This window comes from Haemaphysalis longicornis, unplaced genomic scaffold, assembly GCF_048455015.1.
Source record: "Haemaphysalis longicornis isolate Haplotype H1 unplaced genomic scaffold, Haemaphysalis longicornis Haplotype H1 scaffold_5, whole genome shotgun sequence".
Lineage (NCBI taxonomy): Eukaryota > Metazoa > Arthropoda > Arachnida > Ixodida > Ixodidae > Haemaphysalis > Haemaphysalis longicornis.
In genome coordinates, this window is record NW_027526385.1 from 1323917 (window position 1) to 1348062 (window position 24146).

Sequence of the window (24146 nt, forward strand, 5' to 3'; positions counted from 1 at the left end):
ACGAGGGTCAACAACATCCCGAGGAAGACGCACCATTCGGAACGGCCGTCAGCGTCGGCACACATCCGGTCACCGGTCATTCGACAGGAAGCAGTTTCCGACGGAGCCTCAATGCGTGGCTGGCAGTTTTACTCAGATTGAAAAAGCGCTACTTAGACACGAAGACGAATGAAGAGACACACACAGGACGAAGCGCACACATGGAGGCTTTTCGCATTAGAAATGGGGGAACTTCTTGTGTCATCCAGCCATCTGTACAATTATCCGATATCGAGTTTGCGTTTTTGGAGGGGGTTTGATTGGGCGTTTTAGTTTCCACTAACTGCGTGATTATTTGGTGATTGCTCGCTGCTTACTGACAGATATTCCCTTCGTTCATATGTATTTTCCAAATGTATCGATGCTATCAACGTTTTGGTGATGACGCAGATTCATGTTCTTGTTCCTTGTATGTATGTATATATATATATATACATACAAGAACATGAATATGAACAGAAAATATATTTTCGTATTTTCAAAATAAAATCCAGTTGCTAGTAAGCGCTTCGTCTTGTGTGCCTCTTCATTCGCCTTTGTGTCTAGGTAGCGCTTTTTCAATCATGAACGTATACCAACAAGCCCAACTGGCAGTTCTAAGTTCTACTCAGCTTGTCACACAGGGGAGGGAGTGTTTGAGGGCTAAACGGATGAGCAGCCCAGGCATCGATTCCAGCGGCGTGCAGCTGGCGTGGACAGTTGCGACGGCCGCGAACAACGTACGCTACTTTCCCTTCTGCCACACATTATATATAAACTAAGGCTGCATAGACCCACATGCTACATAGTAAAAAAGAGGGACCACAATTCAGGGTTACACTGCACAATTCACCCACCCCCAAAACACCATTTGTCAAAATTTTCTAGGGAAATCCCAAGCCTTCTCGACAACAAAGAATTCAAAGAACAAGCTGTACCTGCAAATGTGACAAAAATATTTTATTACGGTAAGAAAGAAAGTTGTTTTCTCTAGCTTTCCTGTATAAAACGTTTCAGCCTCACTTAAGCTTGTAGTACATTGAAATTTCGCGGCCTGCGCACTTCCGGCTTAGCCTCGAAAATTTTGACAAAGACCGCACAATGCCGTCTGTGTTGAGGTGCAGATGTCCTGGCTTCTTAAACTCCTATGAAATGGGTGCGCATTGCGGGAGAGAAAAAAGAAACACGCAGTGCACACGAACCGGTCCCACCAACAGCAACTGTAAAATCAGGAGAGACCCCTTCCAGGCATGCGAAACAGGAACAAATGTTGTCGCGACTCGTCATTATGTTTGTTTCAGGTATAGCGAGTATGCGCATAAAACGACGCTCCCGCGAGCCACCCTTGCAGAGCTGCCCTTCACTTGCAAGTCCAAGCTTGGGTCTTGAAACGATGTGCAAAACAGGCAAGATGGCCGCCGCGTGCAGGCAACTTTCCCTCGTTCTTGGACAGATTTTTTCGCTCCATCCCAAATGATATTTTGATCAAAATAAAAGGTTTCTCCAATGTACCGAGGTTGTGGTAGAGGCAGCAATTACGAAACAGTGCTGCTAGAAACGGCCAATTCCGTCTGTGCAGCGCTCATGCACTGATTCGCGTAAGAGTATGCGTGCGGTTCTGTTGACTGCCCATATATATGAACTGAAAAATAAAAATGGGCTACAAGGAGGCGCCGTTAGAGGGAAATAAACGACGACTCGGTGAGGATAAGGAGACAACAACTTACTCGTGTTCTCCTTTCACTTCTTCTCTGCGCTGTGTGTTCACGCATGCGTGGGTTCCTGCTCCTTCATAGTGGAACGCCTGTACCACTTAGGAGCTGGGCCAAACTTAATTTAAACCAAAGCGCCCTTGAAATAATCTCCAAAAAGAGGACAGACGCGGTGCGGACGCCTTAGGGGCGAAGTCCCTTAGGGGCTCTGGCTGTCTGTGTCTTCTGTCCTCGTCGTCGAACCTCGTATCATGTAGTCACGGTACTAAAACACCGGGACACTCGTTTTCCAACGCCTTGGAACGTAACGTGTACTAAAAGAACCCACCGGGGCACTCGTTATCCAACGCATCACGCTAGAACATTTCATATCCGTGGTAGAAAACGCGTGTATTAAAAAACCCCACCGGGAAACTCGTTTTCCAACGCCTCGCGCTTGAACGCTTCGTGCTTCAAAGACACGAAACTTCTACAGCAAAACTGTATAATTCTACCCCCCCCCCCCCCCACACACACACACAACGGTTTTATCTCCGTGGACAAAAAACGCCAAGGCGCCAAGAACACACTTATACACCTTATAATTCATGGCGAATCGAGTAGGTAAGAAGGACCCAGGCGTCTGGTCTCGTGGAAGCACTGTAGCGCCTTCCTCTTCACAACCCGCTATCGCCCCCTGCCTGCGGCCACCTATCTTCGCCCCTCTGCTCCAGTACCTGGAGAGGACCGGCCTCACGCAGCGGCTGTAGCCCGGATTGCAGTGCCCGTACTGACAGCTCTCTCTCTCTCTCTCTCTCTCTCTCTCTCTCTCTCTCTCTCTCTCTCTCTCTCTCTCTCTCTCTCTCTCTCTCTCTCTCTCTCTCTCTCTCTCTCTCTCTCTCTCTCTCTCTCTCTCTCTCTCTCCGCTTCATCCCGTGATCCCCCTCCACTTCCCTTCCACTGCACTGGGTTGTATGATGGTGAGCTCCCTGCCGAGCTCAAGATATCCCCAGTGCATTTCCTTTCCTTTTCCTCTCCCGCACCCCCCCCCCCCCTTGCCTTCACACTTATTTTTTTTATTTACAACGTAATTAACTCGTTCACGAAATCGTCCAAAAATGCACCACTCTGTCATATATTAGGACATTTCATTGAAGTAAGGATGGTGTCGCAGATATTTTCAACGATTTCTTAACGTGCAAAGGTACCCCCCCCCCCCCCCCTCCAGTAAGTGCGATGAACATCTTACCTGTCCCGAGACCCAACTTACATGCATTTAGTGATATATCAAAAACGTAAGTTATCAGCACGTTACGACAGATGAAATCAAGCAAGGCCATTCCTGTTAAAATTATAAAGGACAACATTGAAAGCTTAGCTCGAGCGTTAGCGACTGTGTTTAATCAGGCATTTCTTTGTTGAACTTACTCAGCACAGTTGAAAATTGAGAGTGGTGCTCATCTATAAAGGAGGTGATCCGAATGACCTGGTCAATCACCGCCCCATAACAATTTTATCCTGCATAAACAATCTGTTTGAAAAACTACTATAACGAACTTTTCAGAAAAATTACACATATTAGCGGGACACCAACATGGTTTTAAAGATAATTACTGAGCTAGTATCCATGTTAACTCAGTTACAGAAAAAGTAAACCAGGCCTATAACAGTAACACAGCTGTAGGCATATATTTCCGGATATTCGTAAAGCGTATACCCTGTGAATCACAACGTAGTACTGCAAAAACTATAACGCTACGGTTTTCGAGGTTCAGCTATTAGCTTCATCCGTAGTCATCTGTCCGACCGGAAACAATTTTTCCAAATATCAGATAGCAAATCTTCGCTCAAAAATGTCAAAATGGGCGTTCCTCAGAGTTCCGTATTAGGCCCCATTCTTTTATCTCTATATTAATGACAATGACAGCTCATTGAAACACGCCGAAACTTTTTTTTGTACGCGGTCGATACAGCCGAAACAGAGCTGCTTGCTAATCAAGAGCTCCACAACACATTAATGCGGTTCAAAGCTTATAAGATCGTATTAAATAAAAAAAAAACAACTTTATAGTGTTCGCGTCAAACCGCAAAGTACTATGCAGCTTGAACCTCGGAGAAACAAGAATAGAAAAACATTTTACCGCCCATGTTCTACGCCGTGTTTCATTGCCATCTGAATGACTGACTGTGGAGTTTAACGCTACACAGGCGATGAAGCGCGCCTTAGTGGAGGGCTCCGAATTAATTTTTACCACATGGGAATCTTTAACGCGCGCCGAAATCTCGAACACATGGGCGAGTTCGCCCTTCATCACCATCTGAAAAGCGGCCGTCACCGCCGGGAATCGAACACGCGTCTTTCATTGACATCTGACTTATTGCATTGAGTCATGGGGCTTCACCTACACTTACTGCTTGTTATGTTCGAGCACCCTTCTTAATTGGCAAAGATCGCCAGCTGCTCGTTTTACGGTCGTTCGTTTTTCTTTTCCCGCCTTTTTGGGACGAGGAGATGAATGGGCAGAGCGGAACGCGACGATGGGGAAGCGTTTTCTTCGTGTAGTCGAGGGGCGCATGAGGCAGGTTCCGAGAAGTGGCGCGCCTGGCGCTCCCGCTCATTGTTGTAAGGATGCCGGGGACGCTCGAAGTCGGCCCGGCGCCGTGACCGCAGCCTTGAATGGGTACTGCGCCGCCTCGCAGAGCAGCGCTGCAGAGGGTGCAGCCGGAGCGCGCTAGCGACGAGGGTCCAACCGCACGGTGAAACGAAGTGTCAAAGTAATGGCCGGGAGCGAGGGGGTCAAGATTTATAAGTGTGTGTGTCGCTACTGTCTCCGGCGGACGGGCAACTAACTCTGCTGCCTTTGGTTTCAGGAATCGTTAAGAGCCGAAAAGTCAGAATGCCAGACGCGCACTCTGTTCGGCACGTGGCGGCAGTAAATTACGGGTTCTTAAGACCCGGGGACAGCACTGCCGCCTTTGTCATTTGCTTCCCTGCTCCGGTACGCATTTCGTCAAACGTCCATGTCCAGCCACCCCATAGAGGGCTAGGCTGTAGAACACGGGTTCGCACTCATGGCGCAGCGGGGTTTCCGTGAACCGTCATCTTCGCGGAAGTCGAGTGTCAGACGCGGTAGATTCCGTGCTCAGTCACAGAAAAGGGAAATTTATGACCTTAAAGGCTTCGGCGTGGTAAGAGACACGCGTTCTTCAAAACGGCTTGTTTACCGCTCGACCGGGTTTGTGCCGTTCTATAGTGCTCCATTTTGGTTTGTTTGTTGCTTGAACCCGGGTGGAGAGAGAGCGTTGGGTCGCGTGAGTGGGAATGAATGTATCCGTGATTGGGTGTAATTGTGGCCAATGAGTGCTGATTTTGAACCATTTTGGGAGGGATTTTCACTCTTTCTTAAACGCCCACTTTAGAGGCGGGGTTTTTGTGATCAAAAACCGAGTGTTGTGCATTGTTTAGGGTCGGTCAGAGATCAGGAGATCTGAGAGATCAGGTCGATCGAGAGGCGAGGCGAGTCTCGCAGGTTGCGGGCTCGGCTCAATGTTGAGTGGCTAATACATGCCCTGTACATAGTTGTACTTGTAAATAAACTATTCCTTGAAAAGTCAGTCGTCTGCTACGTGCCCTCGACCAACGAGCCATCTATCGTCGACTACGACATCATCGAAGAGCGATCGATCCACATCAACGTCCATCGTCACATCGTCGTTCATTGTCAACTGGTGCCGTGACCAGGATCGGTCGAGATGGCTTTCGGCGGACGACGGGGCGGCTACTTCAAGGAGGGGGCGACATCCCAGTGAGAGACCCCAGGGAGCGGAGTCTCCACGGCTGCGGCAGAACCCGGGGTTCAGCGAAGGAGAGTCCGAGAGTTCGAGCAGAGCTCGGGACGGGAGAGAGAGCTGCAACGGGAGCGGAGTCTCCACGGCTGCGGCAGCAACCGGCGTCATCGAACGAGGCGTTGGAGCATTCGAGCTGAGACTCAACGGAGCGACAGGTTGGTGCGAGGCTTCGGGGGTGATGCTACGACCGGCGTCGAGAAGCGAGCGGCACCACCCGGCGTCGTCGAACGAGACGTTCGAGCGTTCGAGCTGAGACTCAACGGAGCGACAGATTGGTGCGAGGCTTCGGGAGCGACGCTACGACCGGCGGCGAGAAGCGAGCGGCAGCAACCGGCGTCAGCGAACGAGGCGTTCGAGCGTTCGAGCTGAGACTCAACGGAGCGACAGATTGGTGCGAGGCTACGGGAGCGACGCTACGACCGGCCGTCGAGAGGCGAGCGGCAGCACCGGCAACGCCAGGCGGGACACGGAGGGAACACAGGTGGGCCCTGATTTGTTTCCTCCGGTTTCATGATGGCGCCCACCACACGATCCCAGGAGCAACAGGGGGAAGCCGTAGAGGTTGACGAATCAAATTCTTCTAATCGGACAGATTTGAGCGATCCGTCAGTGGTGACAGGGCAACAGGCAGTAACGAGCGGCGGTACCAGCGACGCCGACAAAATGATCGAGGCACTGAAGCTGCAGATTGAACTTGAAAGATTAAGGCAGCAGAACGGTAGCATGGACAGCGGCAATAGGCCAAATTTGAAAGGATGGGCAGATTCACTACGAGCAGTCCTTGCGCCGATGCCGGAATCCGATGAGCTCGTGCCCGCATGGTTCCGCAGCGCTGAGAACATGATCCGTACTTGGGATATTCCTAATGAGGCTGCAGGATCAATCATTGTCCCGTTCCTAAATGAAAGGAGCCGGGCGCTGATTGCAAACAAGTCGGATGGTCGAAGGCTTTTGTTTGAGGAAGTCCGCGATGTCATTTTAGAGGAACTAAAATTGACTCCCGAAGAATACAAACGCAGGCTCTACGGTTGCAAAAAGGGAAATGAGACATGGGGCCAGTTTGTCACTAAGCTTGAAGGGCTGTTAGATTACTACTTGCGAAGCCGCAACGTTCGTTCTCTCGAAGAGCTGCGATCTCTGCTCGTAGCAGATCGGGTAAAACAGCTGATGAATGACGAACTACGTTCGTTCATTCTTCAGCATGAAACGAAGGATTGGTTGAAACCAAAGGAGGTTGCATCGCTTGCGGAGAAATTTGAAGACAGCAGGCCGAAGCATCGCGTGGTAAACCAGCGGAGCGGTGACTCGAACGGGGCACGCGAGGGAAGTCAGCGGGAGTTCGCAGACAAAAACAAGAGAGGCGAGTTGAGAAACCCTCCGAAGTGTTTCAGCTGCGGCCGAATTGGTCACATGCAGTGGAGCTGCCCGCAGGAGAGGAGAGGAGAACCGCCTCCTGAGCGACCGAATAAACCGCCTTCTTCGAAACTAACCGCGAGGGCACACTGTGACCCGGGGGGCGTGTTGGAGTGTGGAGTGAGCAAGGGGGTGCAGGTATCTAAGCTGACATGGATCGAGCTAACCTCTGGGAAGACCCCGTTTAGAGCCCTTTTGGACTCTGGGGCAGAGATAACAGTTGTGAGAAGGGACCTGATTCCAGACGCCGTAAGTGAGAAGGGGTCGGGGAAACTAACGATGCGTGGGGCATTTGGGCATGCGGTAGAGGCAGACCTCATGTACATTCCTTTGAGCTTGAGTACCGGCGAGGGTAGCGTGAACCCGCAGTTGGTAACGCTTTGCGCGGTGACTAACGAGTTGGCGGAAGGGGTGGACGCGATCCTTACACCCGACCTTTACGATGAGCTCAGGCAGGCCAAGAAAGAATCCGATGATCTAGCCGCTAGGATTGTACAGGCTGAGAAAGACATGGCACCGCGGGAAAGTGTGGGGCATGTGAAAATCACCCTAGAGCCCGAGGAACGCGAGCGCAATGAAGAAAGCGGAGAAATAGCGCAGGTTGCCGCAGTCGACACACTGCCACGGGAGAATGAGTCTGAGGTGAGGAGAGCATTTGTGATAGAGCAAAGGGACGACAGTTCGCTGTCACAAACGTGGGAGCAGGCGCGAACGGGAACACATGGGATGGTGATAGAAGATGGCCTTCTCTTTCACCTGGAGGCGATCGATGGTAGGCGGTGTAAGCAGCTTGTTCTGCCGGAGTCGCGCCGCAAGGAGGTACTTGTACTAGCGCATGACAGGCCATGTGGCGGGCATTCTCGCAAAAGAAAACAAAACAGCGGATCCGGAGCGCGTTTTTCTGGCCGAACCTGGCGGGAGACGTTAAGAAATATTGTCAGTCTTGCCATTCATGCCAGATGTTCTCTAACCGGAGGATAACGGATCGAGTTCCGATAACCCCTTTGACAAGACCGCAAGAACCGTTCGAAGTGGTCTATCTGGACTGTATCGGTCCAATCGAACCGACTTCAGCGCGTGGGCACAGGTATGCCCTGTGCCTCATAGACCTGTGCACCAGGTGGCCCGAGTTATTCCGCTCCGCTCTTTGACAGCCCAGGCGACGTGCCAGGCGCTCCTTGAAGTGTTTTCGCGGTTTGGTACCCCACAGCTGATCTGCTGCGATCAAGGTACAAATTTCACCGCTACACTGACAAGGGAGCTCGCTGAACGTTTGGAATCAGGATGCGATTTTCGACACCGGAACATCCACAAAGCAATGGCATAGTGGAAAGGTGGAACGGCACCTTTAAGACCATGCTAAGGCATGTAATGCTTGAAAGGGGGGCGCGAATGGGATCGCCTAATTCCATGCATGCTGTGGGCGTATAGAGAGGTGCCACATGAGATAACCGGTACTTCGCCGTTTGAGATGATGTACGGCCGGGTGCCGCAAGGCCCCCTGAGTATATTACAACGAACATGGTCAGGGGAGTGGTCGCCGCCTGTCGGGCTCAACAAAGTAGCTACGGAGTATCTAGTGGGGCTCCGGCAGCAGATGTCGGAGGCGGCGCGAGTGGTGGACGAGCGAATAGAAGGTGTACAGCGGGCATACGCCGAGAAATATAACCTGAGGGCACGCTCAAAGGGAGTTTAGCGAGGAGGAGCAGGTTTTGGTCCTAGATGCCAATCCGCAGAATAAGATGCACCCCAAATGGATCGGGCCGGTCAAAATTAAAGAACGTAAGCGCCCTGACAGCTACGTGGTGCAGTTTGAAGACGGAACGGAGCGCTGGGTGCACGCAAATCGGTTGCGAAAGTATTACGTCCGTACAAACAACGTGGGCGTAATATTCGAGGAAGACGCGGAATTTGGAGAGGTAGAAAGTACCCCGTGCTCTGGAAAAGGCACAAGTAAGATACTTGAGGTGTTGCGTGAGGCAAACCATTTGACGAGCGAGCAAGCCGAGGAGCTTGGCCGAGTCATCATGCGATATGAAGAGGCGTTTCCGAAAAACCAGGCAGGTGCGCGCTAGGTGAACATAAGATCAGAATAGTGCCCGGTGGGAGTACCCGGAAAGGCGTACCCATATAGAGTCCAGTGGCACTTCGACCTGAGGTCGACCGACAGATTGATGAGCTTAGGGAGTGGGACCTGGTGTATCCCGTAGCTAGTAGCTGCGCGCACCCGATTGTGTGTGTAGCCAAGAAAGACGGCTCCGTCAGGCTTGCATTGATTATCGTCAGCTGAATGCTGTCTCGGAGGTTGACAACTTCCCGATGGGGAAACGTCACGGAGTTGCTGTTCGAGGTAGCCAGGGCTCGGTACGTGACGATTTTGGATATGAAACGGGGGTACTGGCAGATACCGGTAGAGGAGAGCTCCCAGAGATACACCGCTTTTGCAACACCTAAGGGGTTGTTCGCTTGGAAGGTGATGCCATATGGGCTTCGCAATTCGGCCGCCACATTTCAGCGCGTCATGAATGAAACCCTGCAGGAGCATAGAGGGTATGCCTGTGCATACATTGACGATGTGGCAGTGTATTCCAAAACGTGGCAGGAGCACCTCGAACACATTGACGCGGTCCTAGCGACTGTTGCTGGGGTTGGGTTCACAGTTAATCCTGCTAAATGCAAATTTGCAGAGTCAAAGGTCCGGTACCTCGGTCATGTGGTCGGATCGGGTATTCATTCCCCCGACCCGGAGAGGGTGGAGGCATTTGCAACTCAAGGCACCGGTAACCAAAAAGGACCTGCGTAGTGCGTTAGGGTTACTTAACTATTACCGCGACTACATCCCCTCCTACTCGGAAATGGTGCTTCCATTGACCGATCTGACTAACCGCCGAGTCCCAAATGCGATTCCTTGGAACGAGGAGGCAGAGAGTGCATTCAACGCGGTCAAACATGCATTGAGCAGCTTGCCTACGCTAACTGTACCCGAGGTGGGTAAAGAGTTTATTTTAACAACTGATGCGTCTGAGATGGCGCTTGGAGCATGCCTAGCGCAGGAGACCGACGGGGAAGAAAGGCCCATTGCGTTTCTCAGTAAGAAGCTCACTCCCCAGCAGGCAAAGTGGTCAGCCATTGAGAGAGAGGCGTTTGCGGTCGTGTGGGCACTTGGTCGTTTGGATACATGGCTATTCGGCGCTAAGGTGAAAGTAGTGACCGATCATAATCCGTTGACGTACCTGACGCGCTCTACGTCGTCAAGCGCTCGCCTAACCCGCTGGAGTCTGGCCCTGCAGAAATATGATCTGCAGTTCTCTCACATCAAAGGGTCGTTAAACAAATGTGCTGATGCCCTGTCAAGGTTGGAGAGCTATAATTGAGAGCCGCATGATGGCGAAACTCAGGGGAGATCTGTCCGAATAAAGCGGGAAATCTTAAACCTAGGGTGGGGCCTTCAATGCCCGTTGGCAGTAAAAGTGTGGTGACCGCCTTCATGGAGCATGGAATGTACAAGTGGGGCCCACCTTGTGAATGTGTGGAGCTGTGGGCACTGGACCGTTTGAACGGTGTGTGTTGTGGTTTGTGAAAACATTCTTGTGCGTGTGCGCGAAGAGACGATGAGAACGTTATCCAGTGTTGTAGGAGCGCCTGTGTTATTGCGGGAGTATGTGCTGTGTGTTGTTGTTTACACCATCCGTAGTATTGGTTGCCTCTTCTGATCAAGGGAGCACGCCACGGTTGTAATGTAGCCTGCGTATTCAGTGGTGTTGTTCCACTCATTGGGTGTTTAGGTTGTAGCGCGTGCTATGAGTGATTGTTTTTTTTTTCGTTCTTGTAAAATGGGGTTTCTTAAACCGCGGAAAAAGTTTATGTTGTCCGTACAGCAAGTGTACGGACAACATTCTTGGTGGGGAGGTGTTATGTTCGAGCACCCTTCTTAATTGGCAAAGATCGCCAGCTGCTCGTTTTACGGTCGTTCGTTTTTCTTTTCCCGCCTTTTTGGGACGAGGAGATGAATGGGCAGAGCGGAACGCGACGATGGGGAAGCGTTTTCTTCGTGTAGTCGAGGGGCGCATGAGGCAGGTTCCGAGAAGTGGCGCGCCTGGCGCTCCCGCTCATTGTTGTAAGGATGCCGGGGACGCTCGAAGTCGGCCCGGCGCCGTGACCGCAGCCTTGAATGGGTACTGCGCCGCCTCGCAGAGCAGCGCTGCAGAGGGTGCAGCCGGAGCGCGCTAGCGACGAGGGTCCAACCGCACGGTGAAACGAAGTGTCAAAGTAATGGCCGGGAGCGAGGGGGTCAAGATTTATAAGTGTGTGTGTCGCTACTGTCTCCGGCGGACGGGCAACTAACTCTGCTGCCTTTGGTTTCAGGAATCGTTAAGAGCCGAAAAGTCAGAATGCCAGACGCGCACTCTGTTCGGCACGTGGCGGCAGTAAATTACGGGTTCTTAAGACCCGGGGACAGCACTGCCGCCTTTGTCATTTGCTTCCCTGCTCCGGTACGCATTTCGTCAAACGTCCATGTCCAGCCACCCCATAGAGGGCTAGGCTGTAGAACACGGGTTCGCACTCATGGCGCAGCGGGGTTTCCGTGAACCGTCATCTTCGCGGAAGTCGAGTGTCAGACGCGGTAGATTCCGTGCTCAGTCACAGAAAAGGGAAATTTATGACCTTAAAGGCTTCGGCGTGGTAAGAGACACGCGTTCTTCAAAACGGCTTGTTTACCGCTCGACCGGGTTTGTGCCGTTCTATAGTGCTCCATTTTGGTTTGTTTGTTGCTTGAACCCGGGTGGAGAGAGAGCGTTGGGTCGCGTGAGTGGGAATGAATGTATCCGTGATTGGGTGTAATTGTGGCCAATGAGTGCTGATTTTGAACCATTTTGGGAGGGATTTTCACTCTTTCTTAAACGCCCACTTTAGAGGCGGGGTTTTTGTGATCAAAAACCGAGTGTTGTGCATTGTTTAGGGTCGGTCAGAGATCAGGAGATCTGAGAGATCAGGTCGATCGAGAGGCGAGGCGAGTCTCGCAGGTTGCGGGCTCGGCTCAATGTTGAGTGGCTAATACATGCCCTGTACATAGTTGTACTTGTAAATAAACTATTCCTTGAAAAGTCAGTCGTCTGCTACGTGCCCTCGACCAACGAGCCATCTATCGTCGACTACGACATCATCGAAGAGCGATCGATCCACATCAACGTCCATCGTCACATCGTCGTTCATTGTCAACTCTGCTAATCTATCAGTGTTATCTAGAAAATAGACTTTAGAATAATGGCCTCAGCCCCGAGAAATGAGCCAGAACAGCTGCGCTCTTCACCGAATTTAACACATTGCCCTTAGAAAGAGCCAGAGTACGGCTACTATTATACAGAACATACTCGCCACAAACAGGCCGTGGCACCCATCAATCCTAGCTACACCCAAACGAGATACAAGGCATGCTGAACACAGCTACCTTAACTTGCCCGTAGTACATAATGTGTATGATCCCTTTTTTGCTCCCTTTCGTGGGAGCAAGAATATAAAAATAACGTACAAAACTTTATCAAAATATGGCCAAATATTTTGCCGTTCATAAAACGTCACTTCCGAATTGAAATAGTATGAAACAGAGCTGTTAATTTGCATTTGCGCGGCCCTACTGTGAAAACACGCTAGGACAACGTAACACATTGGCAGGCAGTTCTACTTGTATGACCCAATCTGCCGTTTTTACCCAGAATTGTATTTTTTAAAACACCTTTGTAATGGATCCAGATGCATTTTCGTCATGTCCTTGCTATCTATTTCGATGAAGAGTTGGAAGCGAGCAGCCTGGAGAAAATAGCGGCCACTAGGACCGCAGCGCAGATGCTGGGTTTCGATAGGTTCGGCGGCTTGCCACTACATATATAACTCAAGCGGCAGACACATGTGCGCCCGAGCAATGCCGTTTCCGACGCGGCGCGGAAAACTATCTAGCGGATTGGATACGTGACGGAACAGCCGTTCCGGCAGCAAAATCGGTTGTCTGAGCGCGAAACGCGTCCTTTGCGCTCATCTGCATCGCCCTTCAGCCGCGTCCTTCGCTCTGGTATTCAAAAGCGCCCAGAAACCTTTGGCGAGCGCCTCACTTGCAGCCGCTCAGCAAACTGCGTGTAGCGGCGCTGACGTGACAAGTGACCACCGTGAACACTGCCAACGCCCGTGCAAGTCTTCCACACGCCCGAGAGTGCACGCCACAAGGACACACCGGTGTGTACGCTCTCTTTCCGGTGAAGACGCGTCGTCATGGGTATGGGACAAACTCCCGCCGCGGGAAAGAGATCATGACACCGCTGTCGCTGCAGAAGTTTCCGCTCGCCATGTGGGAACAATGCCGTAGCAAATTAAACTACGTAAACACTAACGCACGTTTACGTCAAAGCTATCTTGCTGTCAAAGTGCTTGTAAGCACCCCACTCGAAGTTTCTTGTGAGTGAAGAATTCCCACGGGCGGCCGTATTCGATGGCTGCGGAGTATACCTTGTTTCCATCGGGCGGCCGTGGCCTGGGATTGGCCCCAACGCAATGGTTTTCTCTCAACACGCCGGCAATGAAGAGCGCATAACTAACGAAGAGACACCGCTGGTTTCCGGTGCCAGAGCGCGTCCCCCATTAAGCGCCCAAGGTGAAGAAAACAGCGCTATAATAGAGCGGTCTACAACTGCGAACTGCGGACGGTCAGTCTGTCACGACTGCGGTATACCAGCGCGGACGCTACGAAGCAGGCAGCACTCACCGGCGTTCGTTGTGTCGCGGGGTAGGAGGAGATGGGGGCACAAAGCGCACCTCATTCCGCAAGCCGATATAGGCAGCCGTTATCTGGCAAAACAGAGCCCGCCCATGATAGTAGCGTGCGCGCACACTCCGTGCCGCCAATTCACGCGACTGAGCAGTGACGTCGCGAGGTCGTGCGCGCCCCCATTGGGCGCAGTGCCCGCATCCTGCCGCGCGTCGACGGCAACACAGGGTGCGTCACGTGCCGCCCGTCTTGTCCCCGTACCTTGCTCACCTCTCCGTCGCTACCACGTGTCAAGCGGAAAGCCCGCACTTGACAGAGGGCGCAGCTTACGTGCGTCGGCTGAAACCCTAACATCTCCCTCGACATCCCGTAGTACACTTCTTCGAGATTCCCGTGACAACATGAGGCTTATTCTGAATGGCCACTGGGTCGGTATCTGCACTAGCGACGACACGGGCAGTTTATAAAAAAAAGACGCACCTTCCTCTTTCATTGCGTGTGTGCGCGCGTGCGTCATAACACACACACACACACACATTTGTTGCGCCAGATGACGAATGTGTGCGCTCGTAATCGGCAACGACACATCAGTTTGACACACCGCGGCTGAGAACTTTGCTTACGACGCGTTAATTAAAAACAGGTATACGATGAGTAATGCTAACGTCAAATCGGCCTGTGGTAATTGCACTATTCCGACTTCAAATCACCTCCAAATTCAATTAACGAACCCCTTCACAGAACACGCTGCACGGTTTTCACAGTTAAAACCCGATATAACGGAGCCACCGGAAACCGCGAATTATTTCGTTAAATAGAGATTTTCGTAAAATTGTGACCCATTTTACAAGCAGCGGAATCCAAAAATTCGATGTCTAAAGGTAAGATATCCTATTTGCGGCGGCCGCGCGCACTGGCCTGCCGACAATTTAGCGCTGCGCTAGAAATCCGCGGTGGAAATGGCAATAACACGCAAGGTTTCTGGGGCAAACAAATTATTTCCTGAGAAAAAAGGCTGGGATGTTTGCCTGTGTGCGCTTTGCTAGCATGGGGCGGATAGACGTTTCGTTGCACGCAAGCACGTTCAACGCGTCCTCGGTTCCTTCGAGATGAGCCCAGCAAAGCGCCAATATAGCGTCCATCACCTGGCCTGCAGCGGGCACAGGCGCTCCAGCAGTTTCTGGGTCATCAGCACAGTCGGAAACCCCTTGTACGAACTAGCTGTACGATTCAAAACCTCCGTCGTGCCGGAGCCTCCATCGGCGCTCAGACCGTGGAAGCTCAGGCCTGCTGCCACCCCGCTAAGCCGACGAAGCTGTTCCGAGTAACGGGGCGGGATTTCTTCTTGCTCGTGTTAAGGGCTTGCGGAACTCGAAATACTTCGTTAAATCGGGAATGGCACTGAATCTATTTCTTTAGTTCGAGTTCATAAAAGCATTGAGCCGTATATGCACATGGGGGGGGGGGGGGGGGGGGGGGATCCGAATTGGTTCGTTAGATCGAGTAGTTTCGCAAGATCGAGTTTGGCTGTACTAACACAACGATTCACCCGGACACAGACCCGACCCAGGCTGCGGCGGCTGTTTTTGTGACGAAGGAAAAAAAATCCTGCACCCCTCCGTCTAAGGACGACGATGGTTGAACGCGAAGCTTTCTCGAGATGGATTCCTTGCTTTTGGCCAGTACCACACTGCGAGTAGGCGAAAAGCGAAAACGCCCGTGTGTTCGAGATTTCGGCGCACGTTAAAGATCCCCAGGTGGTCAAAATTAATCCGGAGCCCTCCAGTACGGCGCGCCTCATCGCCTGCGTTGCGTCGGCGCGTTGAACCCTACAATCAATCAACCACACTGCGAGTACGTGCCACTCTGAAGGTACGAAGCAGTTTCCTAGCGTATAGACAAGGCCACTCTCGGGTGTGCACTCGGCAGGCTTAACGTATGGATCTGGGGTGTACGGCGCAAATCTGCACCTGCTGCTTGGCGTTCAGTGAGCAATATTTTTGAGTGGGTGCCCGTTCGAGCTGTTAAACCCCAAGATGTGGCGTTAGGCCCAACCTGAAAATGGGAAGTTAGTCCTAAGGTCTCGTGGCTAACATCCTGACGGCACGCAGAGCAACGCCATTCGATCTCATCCTACGTGTGTAACGGCTGTCGACGTTCACCTCACAACGCGAAGCGTTTTAACTTTGCTACACTTCACCCACAGCCATCATCAGCGTCAGAGAAAGACCCTGCAGCAGGGGGCGCCTTCGCGTCACAGACGCCATCAGCGAGAACACTGAAGTTTCGCCTGAAAAGGAAAAACGGCCCGCGTGTCGAGGGGCCATGAAGACAAAGTACAATTTCTATTCATTACAAAGACTGCTTTGTCCCGATAACAGTGGCACCAATTTGCAGACCGCAAAACTTGAGACAAATAACCGAGATTTCAAATAAAGCGTGTGAAGCAGCGGCGTTCCCCTGCAGCCACTCCACGGCGATTTCTCGCTACCGCCGTCTGTGCGACTGGCAGCTGCCGACCCATTGAGCCACCAATTGAAGAAGCGTGGCTGAGCGATCGCCGTTGGGCCTTCGGTTCCACCTGATCGTATGCCTGCGATGAGTGGCCACGCAAGGGAATGGCCGCGCAGTTCAGCCAGCACGGACAACGACGAGGAAGAGGAGATGCGGCTCGTGGAGCGACTCCTGCCAATCCCCCACGTGCCACGACTCGAGCAACTAGCAACAACGGCAAGAAGCGCGAACGAAGACGGGCAGAAGCCAGGCGGGTGGAGAGAGAGAGAGAGAGAGAGAGAGAGAGAGAGAGAGAGAGAGAGAGAGAGAGAGAGAGAGAGAGAGAGAGAGAGAGAAGGGCGCGGTGCCGCAGAACCACCCCGCTGGACGCCAGGTCCGTGGGCCACCCGCCGCCAAGGCTCGAGAGCACTGTTGGACACCGCCCACTCCTGGGGTCCTGCTGTGGCCGCTGGCCTCGCGTGACCCGGCCGCAATGTGGACGCTGCACCGCTGTTCGGGCATTGCTCGTCCGCCCGGCTTCCCTTGGTGCAGAACGCGCTGGAGGACTCGTCAGTCACACGAGAATTCGCAGCGGAACGCAAGACCCTTCGCTCACTGCGCGAGCCGTTCTCGGACGTTCCCAACTGCCGGACGTCCTCTTGAATCATTTGCTGCGCTTTCCGCGTTCACCGAAACCTAACAGTATCATCTGAACGCTAACCTGCAGTCAAGCCCGGGTTCAGACTATTGCTGCAACTGCCGTAATAACTTTAAAGAATGACGTAATTTCACGTCTCCGCGACCGAACTGTATGACATACCGTTTTTTTACGTCCACAGATCACGATAGGGCTTTTACGTCGGTAGTCTGAACATAGCCTATAAACTATGTTCAGTGTGTTATAACACACTGACAGCTGTCTCCAATTCACGTCGCTCCTACCTGCATTACGTCACTGTGGTCGCGCTTTCTCGTTTAAAAACGTCTCTCGTCGCTGGGAGGGAGCACAGAGAGCAACAAAAGGCTAGTTCTTTCAAACATCATTTTGTCTTCGTAGTCCGTGTGTGTCTCCATGCCCAGGTGGTACAGAGTAGTCCGCAGCTCACCACTACGGCGCGCCTCGTGCCCACCCTCGGCCCGCAAAACACCGAATGTTTCTTTTTCTTTGAGACTACACCTGTGCAGGTCAGAAACGCGTAGTGCGCTTCCGAGAGCTACGGACTTCTCGTGGCCATAAAGGCACCGAACACGGTGCCGACTCTGAGGGACGGCACATGCGTTTGCCCGTGCAAGCGACAAATGGCGGCCCGTGCCCGCAATCATCCCTTCACCGCCGTGCCGGAGTGCGCCGCGGAAAGGGAGGAACACACGCGCGGGAAAGGACGCGTCTGCGCACGCACCTCCGCCTTCGAAAACCGGCTTGGCTGCGGGAAAACCATAACACCGGCCGCTCCCGCACGCATCGAGCCTGCCGCGCCGCGTCGGACACCGGGTCGCTCGGACGCACGCGTGCCATCCGCTGCGACCGCTCGTGGACCGAGACGTCCGGCTGTGCGAAGCATTCCACGCTGGAACACTGCATGCGCGCATCGCCAAGGAAAGAAGACAGCAGATGATGGACGCGTTTAATCTTCCTAAGACCACAGCAGTGCGCCATTTGTACGCTGTCAACTTCAGGAGTTACACAGGGATGATGCCCATACCCCAGAGGGGCTACACGCACATTTACTAAACCAAGTACGCTACAACGTAGCAAATGGCAGCCTGCTTGCACCTTTTGCCCCAGTTCTGGTAAGCAACGACTGCATGATGCCATTGTCCTAAGACAACAGCAGTGCGCCATTTGTACGCTGTCAACTTCAGGAGCTACACAGGAATGATGCCCATACCCCAGTGGGGCTACACGCACATTTGATTGATTGTAGGGTTTAACGCGCCGACGCAACGCAGGCGATGAGGCGCGCCGTAGTGGAGGGCTCCGGATTAATTTTGACCACCTGGGGATCTTTAACGTGCGCCGAAATCTCGTACACACGGGCGTTTTTGCTTTTCGCCTCCATCAGAAAAGCGGCCGCCGCGGCCGGGAATCGAACCCGCGACCTCGTGCTCAGCAGCGCAACGCCTTAGCCACTGAGCCACCGCGGCGGGTCTACACGCACATTTACTAAACCAAGTACGCTACAACGTAGCAAATAGCAGCCTGCTCGCACCTTTTGCCCCAGTTCTGGTAAGCAACGACTGCATGATGCCATTGTAATTCTTTTCACAACCATATATATATTATAGCCTCGCATACATTTTCGGCAAAAAAAATTCTCGGCACGGTTTGAAATGTCCCCGTTAGTAAGGCAAATCAGCTCTCAAAATAAACGAATAGCGGAGGGCAGCCTTTTCTCGGCCTGACTTTGTGCCGAGAGCGGCAAGCAGGCTCTAACACTAACTGAGCTCGTGGTAGCTCATGGTAATCATCCGACGCATATCGGGATGCGCCCTGTTCTATTGGACTCCCAACTGCCGCGCCAGATTATGTATGTATTACGCCGCGGACGACCTTGCTAGTCTGGGATACAAGCTCAGCTCATTTGCACGGCGTCTGTATTGGCGCGCCATAACCAGGCGGTCCCCGCGCGTAAACAAACACCCAGGCATGGCACCCGGGAAGGGCAGCCAGCCACGATTGGTGCCCCGTGACGTCACAACGAGCGCTCGCGAACATTGGCTGCTCCCGAGGCGACGCCCGCCACCGCAGTCAACGGACGTCGCCCACGTCGCCTACCCAGGGCAAGACAGGGTGCTGTCGGCAGTTTTGCCTCCGCACCTGTGCTTGGCAAGTGCTTCAGTGCGCCGGTGAGCAACGGCCTCCAGGACGGACGAGTGCGGGGAGCGGCCGCGTCCCTGCGCGACAATCGAGGCGGGGATTGAGACGTGTTTACGGCGCGCAAATTGCCCCGTCACTTAAAAGGGAAGCGCGCGCGAGTTCGCTAACGAATGGGTCATCCATCACTCAATGCACGTCAGCGACGGCGACCGATGACTTCTCACGCGGAACGCCACTCAAGTGCAGCCTGACGCCGAGGCCCAACCTTCGTACACTCTTTTCTTCAACCGTCTTTCCTTTGCCCCGCTTCGTTGTGAGACGGCGAAGTTGCCTTTTGTTTGCCACTGGCTTCACCCAAGACTTCCCACCAAGAACTGACGCCGGGGTTTGGAACGGTGGGGCACGTACACAGGCAGGCGGCCCATTGGCCCGCCGCGGTCTTGGCGGCCAACAGAACGGCGACTTTTGTGGGACCGACATCGCTATCGGAACTTGGCACGGCGAGCTGTCGGCTTATGTCGAGCTCTTTTTATCTACCGCAGTCGCAACAAGCAGCCCTTGCCTTCTGTTTCAGTGCGGGAGCACATGCATGGCCTGCGACTCCATCGAGGGTATTCTAAGGTCACGAACGCGCAGGTAGCAAGGATATGGCGGGCAATTACCTCATACCTGCAGCCGATTCCGGGGAAAAAACAGGCAGTCATGCGCTTCGGACTTTAACGGCGAGCGAAATTTTGCAGCGCAGCTGTACGTATATTACCCGTCTGGGCCCTTGCGCATTCGTCGCGGTAGGTTGGATTAGTTCCGCGGGCCGGCCCTCGCCATGCCCGTGCATTCGTCACGGTGGGGTGCGCCTCCTCACCCTTCCGCGCGCGCGCAGTCAGGACCCGGTCAGCACGGTAACTACGTAAACGACGGAATAGACGGACTTCTGAAACACTAACGCCGCTGTCGTCTGCTATACTACTCTTGTGAGGGGCAGCAGTGCCTGTGATAGAAATCGCCCGCCTTAATACTTTATAGTGCACTAAAAAGCGTATTTCCAGTAATTCAGTTATTTTTGTCAGCTTCTGACACCTCTGAATAATTTCAAACTGCCTCCCGCACAAGTTTACAACACACGAAGAGAGAGAAAGAACAACTTTCATCAGGGCATCCATCAGATGATCGTATCATATGTAACTCTTCCTTTTTTGCTTATTTGCGAGGTTCAGTGCTCAGCGTGCGTCGATAAGTATTCAAAATACGTAGGGTTGCTTAAAGTATTTTTTAGATTCTCTTATGGAGACTCAACAGTCTAATGCTACGCACCAAGCCACGGGTCCCAGCACGCGCATTGCACAGTAGGAAATAAAGCGGCTGTCTTCTATTTCTTTCGTTGTTGTTGACTTGTACCTTCTATTTCTTTCGTTGTTGTTGACTTGTATCAGATGAGAGAGTGAGAGAGCGTGAGCGTCAGTGTGGGTGTGCGTGCGTGCGTGCGTGTGTGTGTGTGTGTGTGTGTGTGCAACGCGTTACTTTTTCTGTACCGTCACAAACGTCTTATTAGGTGGTTTGGGGATGTTTGGAAGGCTCACAAAGTCCACGTGAATATTTTCTGCAGGCTGTATGGCATACAGTCCCTTCTTCACAAATTGGCTTTCGTTATGGCTGCGCGACAGAAGGATCATATCCGCGGCGTGCGTTGTTTATGTACATGCAAATCCAATGAGAATGTCTGTGCTACGACACCGGGAAACGGCGCAAACAACGTTGTCCAGAGAACTCGGAGGAAGGTTTCGTGCTCCTAATTTCTATCGTAACCATCGTTATCATAACGAACCGACTCTCAACCCGAAGGATTATTACATGACTACGGTGTTGAAGGCTTGATACACTCGCTAACGAACGCAACAGATATATATAGTACAGGTGCATATATTACAAGAATCGAAACCGGTGAATATTTCCAAGAAGCTCTTTGTTTTCCAACCCATCCAGGCGTAAAGAACAAATCCTGGCCTACTCGGAATGGTGTTCTATGAAATTAAGGAACTTCTACTCTTTTTGGAAGCTGGCACACACAATCCACTACCACACTTACGGTCACTCTCCTCACACGCACGATATTTATATAGTCACCACTTCCATCCACACAGTCTACAACTTGGTTACACCACCAGTGCCTTGGTAAGATTGATTAAACACATACTGCCCACAAGAAAGTTGATTTGAATTACACTGTGGAGGAACACAAGTCTGGTGCTCATCTTCGCCCTCTTCACCGTCCTTTTGGTAATCTCAGAGGATCGAGCATACTGCGAAGAACGAAGGCAGCCTGAAAGCAGTGAACAGGCGTCTAGGCGTGGGGAAAATCAGATGTACGAACTTAGACACAAGCGAGGCAATGTCATCCCAAATAGGGATAAGAGTTCTATAGAGATCTCTACAGTAGCCCGGACACTCAGGATAAACCGAACGAGCAAGTAGTTCCGAGGAGATAGACAGTAACAACAGAAAAAGTAAGGAAGGCTTTGAAATGAATGCAAGGGCAAGGGGGCAAAGCACCTGGTGAAGACCAGATAACAGCAAACCTCTTGAAGGATGGCGGGCAAATTGTATTAGCAAAACTGGAAAACCTGTACACGCAATGCCTAATGACTGCGAGTGTACCGGAATCTTGGAGAAACGCGAACATCATCATAATCCATGAGACGTGACATGAAGGACTTGAAAATTTACAGGTCGATCAGCTTACTGTCAGTCGTTTACAAGGTATTTACCAAGGTAATCGCTAACAGAATTTCTGCCACCTTAGCTTTCAGTCAACCTAAGAAACAAGCAGGCTTTCGTAAAGGCTATTTAACAATGAACCATATTCACACTATCAATCAGGTTATAGAGAAGCGCGCGGAGTATACTCAACCCATATATATAGCCTTCATAGATTATGAGAACGCATTTGACTCGGTCGAAACCTCAGCAGTCATTCAGGCACTGCGGAATAATGGTGTAGACGAGCATTGTGTAAGAATACTAGAGGATATCTACAATGGGACTGCCGCTTTCCGTGGACATGCAGCTAAAGGACGTTTTAGGACCATGGGCTTGTCCCAAACGTGCTTTAAGGGCTACCAAAGCTCTGATAGAGTACCTGCAACACACAGGTCTAGACCAGTCGCTGTAAATAACTCGCCGTATCTGTACGCATCAACTTCTTGAACATCATCGCCATCATCTTCATCCCGTCATCAACTGGCGTAGCAAGTTAGGCATTTTAGCCCAGCTAACATCGCCAGACTTCATTAAAGATCGCTCTCTCTCTCTCTCTACAATGGGTCCACAGCTACCATCGTCCTCCACAAGGAGAGCCGTAAAATACATATATAAGGATGGACGTCAGACAATGACACACAATCTCTCCAATGTTATTCACAGCATGTTTACAAGAAGTATTCAGAACGTTGGATCGGGAACAGGTGGGAGTAAGGGTTAATGGAGAATACCTCAGTACCCTCACATTTGCTGATGACGTTGCCTTGCTTAAGTAACTCGGGGGACGAATTGCAAAGCATGCTTACTGCATTGGACAAACCGAGTAGAACCGTGGGCCTGAAAATTAATATGCACGGCGGTTTGAGATAGGTGGAGAGGCAGTGGAAGTGGTAAGTGAAAGTCTACTTAGGCCGAGTTGTGAGCCCGGATCCCAACCATGAGGCAGAAATAATCAGAAGGATAAGAATGGGGTGGAGTGCATTCGGCAGGCATTCGCAGAAAATGAATCGTCCCACAATTGTCCCATCAGATAATGAATTGTCCCTACCATTGTCCCTGAAGAAGAAAGTGTATGACAGCTGCATCTTATACGTACTCACCTACGGGGCAACTTAAATTGAAGATTTCTCAGCGAGCAATGGAACGGAAGATGATAGGTGTAACATTAAGGGACAAGAAGAGAGCGGAGTGGGTCAGGGAACAAATGCGTGTTAAGGACATATTAGTAGAAATTAAGAAGAAGAAATGGGTAGGGCATGTAATGCGAAAGCGAGATAACCGTTGGTCATTAAGGGTAAGAGTGGATCCGTAGAGGAGGAAAGCGGGGCAGGGGGCGGCAGAAAGTTAGATGGGCTGATGAGATCAGGGAGTTTGCAGGGGAAAACTGGTCGCAGTTAGCGCAGGACCGGGATAATTGGAGAATAGGAGAGGCCTTTCCCCTTCAGTGAATAGAATAGAATAGAAATTTATTTCAGACAACAAGAACGATACAAGTTGACTGGGGGGACCGGCGTAAAGGCACAGAAGGCCTCACAAAGCGCCGAAGTGAGCGTAGATAGGCTGGTGATGATGATGATGATCATGACTTTTACTTTTGTCTTGGACTAAGGATCCCGCCCACTAACCCCGCCCACTAACCGAAAAAAAAAACATGGCGTTTTTATTGACGGCTTTCGGCAGCTCGCCACTTCATTCTTCGCATACCATTTGTAAAGCTTCGCTGTCTAAACAAACAAAGCGAGTGGTTTGGAAAGTGTACGCCCAAGTGAGACTGATGCAACCTGGACATCCCCGCCGTTTTCGCAATCCGTTCGGTTAGCCAGTTTCACGGCGTAAGCGAGCGTGTGCGTACGCCATGCGTACGCATGTGTGCATGCTGCTCTTTCGGTATACCGCGACCGCGCTATGTAAGTACGCCGCACATGCCGGTGGTCCTGCCCAGTAGAAGAGTTTACAGATCGGTGCATTCTGTCAAAACTGCAGTGTTTACAAAATTCACTTCTTTTCTGAACGATACAGAGTCCACAGTCGGTCTGAGTTCTCCACTTCACGGCCTCTCGGGCCGTGTCCAGTCAAAGCGTTGGCCCGTGTTTACAAACAAATGAAGCGTGTGGAAGGAGACGCTAATGTCGCTGCATGCTCGATGATCGTGGTTCAGCGCACTCAACTACGGAGCTTATGCGAAGAAATGAACTGTGTCAAATGCGTATCGGTCACGCCGAAACTGAAACCGAAACTAGTTTATTGGGAACTACTTTGCGCAGTAACACAGAGCAGGTAGCCTCCCCCTCCACCTCCCTCCGTAGCTTTCGCTCCATTGCCACAGAAAGTTGTCCCCGAGTATAGCTCCGAC

The 24146-nt window shown here is 51.8% G+C and overlaps 1 protein-coding gene across 6 annotated transcripts in view; it reads right to left on the minus strand.

Annotated features, from left to right (window-relative positions):
* Nucleotides 1–24146, minus strand: part of LOC144137770 (ATP-sensitive inward rectifier potassium channel 12-like) — a 179357-nt gene that overhangs the window by 82301 nt on the left and 72910 nt on the right. Inside the window, exon 1 of one of the 6 annotated variants that reach the window (XM_077669735.1) lies at nucleotides 13726–13868. The exons of the other annotated variants lie outside the window; for them this stretch is intronic. The gene's annotated coding sequence lies outside the window, so the exon portion shown is untranslated. Of the gene's footprint in view, nucleotides 1–13725; nucleotides 13869–24146 lie in introns of those variants that run through there. 6 annotated transcript variants of the gene reach the window in all.